Below are 5,537 nucleotides of genomic sequence, written 5' to 3' on the forward strand. Positions count from 1 at the left end.
CTTCCTCCACCATCTAAGGAGCACCATCAAGAACTTCCCAAGGTGCAAGATAGAACATTGAGCACATGTTCACAATGAGAGTATCGAGTTCAAGGTACTTTTACCTCTCAATCCACCATTTAGTGATCAATGCTTCTATGATGAAGTGAAGGATTGGAAAGGAAGCGGTACTGTTCACAACCCTCCGCCTCACTTTCACATACCTCTACCGCTTACTACTTCTCCGAGCATCAAATCCACATCTACTTTGAAGAAAGAGTCAAGAAGGATACTTGGAAGATCAATTGAAAAGAAGAGGAAGAATATAAGAAAGCCACCCATTTGGTCAAGCATCAGAGAATACATGGATTACTTTTGTTCTTGCCTCTACGACACTTCAAGAAGTCCTTTGGCTCCAAATAGTAAGGTGGTTTTGCTCAAGAAGTATCCTTCCTAGCAAGTCAATTGAGGCATTATGGACCGTGTTAATGTCCTTAAACTTAAACCCGGATTGGCGGACTCCAACATGAAGAAAAAAATAAACCAAGATGAAGCTTGAGAGTTGGACGTGTGAAGCCGCTGAGAGCATGGTTAGTGTGTTCAAGTCCAAGTGTGATGTCCCTATCGTTCTATGTGTACGGAGCTTAATGGATGGCAACTACCTAACTTGGCATTGTGAGGTTATCACCTATTTTGCACTATGAAGCTAAATGGAGGATCTTCAAAGAGTTTGCAATTCTCTAACTCTATATTTTTCCTAGCATGAATTGATTGAATTTCTATGTGTTTTTGTGTTGTTGTGCTTGCGGCAAGTTGAGTAATTAATAGTCTTTTCACCCTTGGTCATTGGACAAGACATAAAAGATTTAGCTTTTATTGAAAGGATTATCCAAAGTTCAAGTGTAAGGTGGCTACCCTTTCTCTCTTGCCTTGTAGTTAGTTTAATTGTTTTGATGCTAGTCTTGGCCTTTAATGATGCATGCTCCCCAAAACATTGATAGGATCTTAATAGTTTTATTATACATTAAGGACTATATGATGTTTTAAGTGTGAGGTGCTTATTTGGCCATTGTTAATAGTTAATAAATTGTGTTTACTAGCATTAGGAAGTTTTTATTTGGTCCTAAGCTTTGCACATGTTTTACAATTGTTCATAATAGAACATTGAGGACAATGTGTGATTCAAGTGTGAGGTGGTAAGGCTAAGTAATTACATTCCTTATCTTTTTATTTATTTTCTTTTTCTTATTGAAAAATCCATAAAAATTGAATTTTTTTTGAAAAATAGAAAAAGATTTTGGCTTGCTTGTGTGGTTCCTAAAACGAAATAACCCCTGAGGATGAGACAGAACTTATGTCTAATTACTTTGATTGATTTTGAGCATGTTTAGCGATTGAAGATCAATGCTTATTTAATAAATGAATTTGGCATTTTGTGCTCATATGCATTTAAACTCATATTGCCTATGTCATTTTAGATGCATTAATGTGGGAAAGATGAAGACTAAATCTGTTGAAACTATTTATACCTAATTATGTGAGCTTTTGAGCCTAAAAGAGTGCGTACAAGTTTCAAATGCACTAATTTTTTCATCGTGAGATCAATTCATTGTGCATGTAATCTAGAACTTGCTCCAAATCTTTCGAGACTTTATATCAAGCATGAGTTGTTATTGGGGAAGACCAAGGCATTAGGAATCCACCATGGCCAAATCACTTTTGTCCTTAATGTTGAAAATCCATTAGTAAGCCAATCTGAGCCAATAAAAATATGTCTTAGCCTTTTCATTTCTTTACCACCACAAATGTTTACTAGGGCTGGGCACGGGCCGGGTTCAACTATAATTTTGCTGGGCCCGGGACCGACCCGTTTTTTACGGTTCGGGCCCAAAACCCGTTTTACAACTAACAAGGACCGGCCCGGGATCGGCCCGTTTCATTTCAGGCCGGGCTTGCGGGCTTTCGGGCCCAAAATTCATGTTTTTTGTTTATTGCCATATTGCAGCCCATTTTACAGATTTCTGAAAATTGGTAAAAAGAAACGAACTAAAAACATAAAATCAATGAGCTGTGCTCTTTAATATAGAGGAATGGAGTTGTTTCTCTTTGATACAACAAAGCTGAGAAATCCTCATTAAACTTAATTGGAAAATTTTCTCTTTCTAGGTTAGGACCTCTCGTTTATTTTTCCATAAAAAGAAAAATTTAATACAATTATACAGTCAATACATCTTAATAATTAATAAACAATAATTCCAAATATGAACATTTAATTAAAATCTAGAAATTCCCCAATATGTTTCGACAATTTCGTGATCATCATTTGTAGTTCTCCTCTCTCAACTTACGCTTCTCCATCATTTGGATCTGCAAAAAACAAATGATACAATATTTTGATAGATGCAAGATTCGGATCCAGTAAAATGAATTTACATCCAAATCATAAATTAAAAAAAGAAATCAAAACATGGGAAAAAGATACAAACTAATTAATAAGAACATGGAGGAGAAGACAGCGGCTGTGAGGAGAAGATTGATCTTGGTCAGACTTGTGCAGCGTAGTGAAGAGAGGAAAGAGAGCTGGGCAAAGAGAGGAGAGAGAAGAGAGATTTGTGCGGCAGAGCAAAGAGAGAATTGAGGGGAGAGAGGAGAGAGAAGAGAGAAGAGAGATTTGTGCGGCAGAACAAAGAGAGAATTGAGGGGAGAGAGTAGGGTTAGGATTTATATATTAGAGAATAGAGATAGTGATATGGTGTGGTGAGGTGCACCGATGCTTATCTTACGTTTCATGTGTTTTTTATTAATAATCCGGGCCTAACAGGCCTTTTGCTTTAGAAATGTCTGGGCCCGGGCCCGGACAGTTTTTGCAATACATAGGCCCGAACCCGGACCATTTCATCAAAAAAAAAAAATTGGGCCCGCACCGTTCGGGCCGGTTCGGGTTTACGGGCTTTCGGGCTAAAATGCGCAGCCCTAATGTTTACCCTTTTAAACTTAAACAATTTTCCTACCCTTTCTAAGCTAATTGGTAAGCAATGTGAGTCCTAATATTTTGGTGCTTGTAAATGGGTTAGAGGAAGTGTTGAAAGAATAAGTGTGAGGTGGGTAGAGAGTATTGTGTGTGTGAGCTACGGGTTGTAGCCAAGAAAAGAAAAGGGTGACTCTAGAAACATGTTCAAAATATCAAAAGAATTATTCCAAGTCAATATGGAATAGGGTCACCAAAAAAAATAATAGAAAAGTGTTGTGCAAAAAAGAAAAAGTGTGAGAAAGAAAAGAAAAATACAAAAAGAGTGTGGGTTATGAAAAAGGGGAATAATAGTTTAGTAATCCTTTGGTTTTTGGGTTTGTGAAAAGAAAAAAAAGTTTTACAAAGCACCTAGAGTCTTAGTGAAAGAGGAACTCAACGAGAGAATTGCTTACTAGGAGGCTTAGAATTTGTATTTCCTTTCTCTTCATTTCCTAAACCCCCGCCTTAAGCCCCATTACAACCTAAATAAAAGACCTTGTGATCTAAGAGAAGTCATGCAATGATCATGTGGAGAAACAATGGAAGAGCAAGCCTATGGAAACCATGTCAATTGAATTGTTTTGAGTGCAAACACTAACCATTAAACACTTAAGAGAAAATGAGTGATATCCATGTGAGTTTGATGGTTAGACAAATGCGGTTCAAGTTAATCCCATGTGAATCATTTACGATGTCACACATGGCATATGCATTCAATATATTATGTTGAGCATGACTTTCCAAATCCAATTATTAGCTTTGCATTTTGAAAATTTGGTTTCTAAACTTGCTCAATTGAAAGTCATTCCACTAAGTCATGGTTCTCTAAGGAAAATGATCAAATCACCAACGATGCAAGTGAGCCTTTTAATTTGTTTTTGCTAGCTTAGTTTATGTTTTTGCTTGAGAATAAGCAAATTGTAAGTGTGAGGCGCCAAAAACTTGTTGGAGACATCATTGAGTATGAAAGTGTGCAAATTTGTGTATGATGTTCCTTACTTCCAAGTGTAGAAGGTCAAGTTTTAGTAAGGGAAAGTGTAGAGTATCGTACCCAAAGGATTGGGGGAAACTGCACCCTAGCTAGAATACCTCAAGAAAGCCTAGAAAAAATATGTAATCTACCTTTTTACAAAGTCACAACCTTAGCCCTTCGGAAGCTAAAGATCATGAGGATGGTATTAACAATTATGGTAGTGAACGGCTTGATTGATTTTAATTTTTACGCGAACAAATTAAAAGTACACAAAAATAAAGTATCCAAATAAAAATAGAGATTTTGATATAAGAGAAAAATAGAGGCTTAGTCATCACACCTAGCCTTACTCATGCAAACAATATAACCCAAATTTAATGTAACAACATGTTTTGATAAATTTCCCCTTAGTGCTTTGATGAAGCTACCAAGAAACCAACTAGTCATGCAATTTTAACAATCTCTTCTGAAACAAAGCTAAATTACACAACCTTTATACCATTCAAATCTTCCGGATTATGGTCTACGGTGCCATGAGCCTAAATTCTTCCGGAACCTAAACTCACAACATCATGCTTTAATTTCAAGGTAAGAAATTCAAGCAACTTAGTTCTTCCCGTAGGAATAAGCTAAGCCACCACCTATTTAGCTACACATGCTCACGGAATCAAGAGTTTATCAAGTTCATGTTTCCGATTCATTAACTTCCTAAAGCATGCTTCTAAGTGACAAATCTATGAACACACTTAGGATACATTAAAGTATAGTAGCCAAAAGATTCAAAACATGCATAAACATCAAAGAACATAAAGATTACATTATTTTGTGCAAAATTTTGGCTAGGGCCCAAATTCAACTACTCACAACTTACATTTACACAACTACAAGCCATAAACATCATAAATAATAAATAAAAGAGAGCAAATAGTGGAGAACAAGTGATATACCCACGGGTTTGACTCTTTTTGGAGCCAAACCAATAGAACAAGATGTCTCCCTTGTCTCCTAGATGCTATATGAGAAGAGAAATGTTTCAAAGTATAGGGATTTCGGTTTCTAGAACCCAAATCACTATACAAATCCACAAAATCTCAATAACAAAGTAAGAACAAGGCTTGAATGTGTGAGAAACAAGAGAAGTGATTGATCAAAGTGTGTATAGAAACTTCGGTTTTGGTGACACCCAAGTGGCTACACACCTCTCTCGTACACAAAATCAAAGAACTATGAACTAGCTATGAAAAACTAGAGAGAAACTATGCTAGAACTAGAGAAAAGAGAGATTTTGATGTTGCAAAGTGAGAGAGTAAAGGGGTTGCACGGTTTTGGGGAGAGAGAATGGGCTTTTTAAAGGCCAAGGCAATCCAAATCAAGGGTGAAGATCAAAAGGAATGAAGAGTTAGATGTGATTGACAAATGTGTAAGCACAAATTATGGATCTAGTCTTTGACTTCATATAGAAATGACCTAGGAAGCCCATAGATATTTTGATCGAGAAGAAAAAGTAAGGGTAGAAGGGTCATTGTGTAGAAGAACAAGGTAATAAATGGGAGACAAAGGTGTAAGGTGTAATAA

At 36.6% G+C, this 5,537-nt stretch overlaps 1 long non-coding RNA gene across 1 annotated transcript; it reads right to left on the minus strand.

The window, feature by feature from the left end:
- Positions 1-2,062: 2,062 nt before the first annotated feature.
- On the minus strand, positions 2,063-2,671 carry LOC112179501. Its single transcript, XR_002927780.2, has 2 exons — positions 2,462-2,671; positions 2,063-2,346 (listed from the first exon to the last, which is right to left on the minus strand). It is a non-coding gene; the product is annotated as an uncharacterized LOC112179501 (long non-coding RNA).
- Positions 2,672-5,537: the final 2,866 nt, after the last annotated feature.

The sequence above is a fragment of the Rosa chinensis genome, chromosome 7, assembly GCF_002994745.2.
Source record: "Rosa chinensis cultivar Old Blush chromosome 7, RchiOBHm-V2, whole genome shotgun sequence".
In the NCBI taxonomy this organism is placed as follows: Eukaryota; Viridiplantae; Streptophyta; class Magnoliopsida; order Rosales; family Rosaceae; genus Rosa; species Rosa chinensis.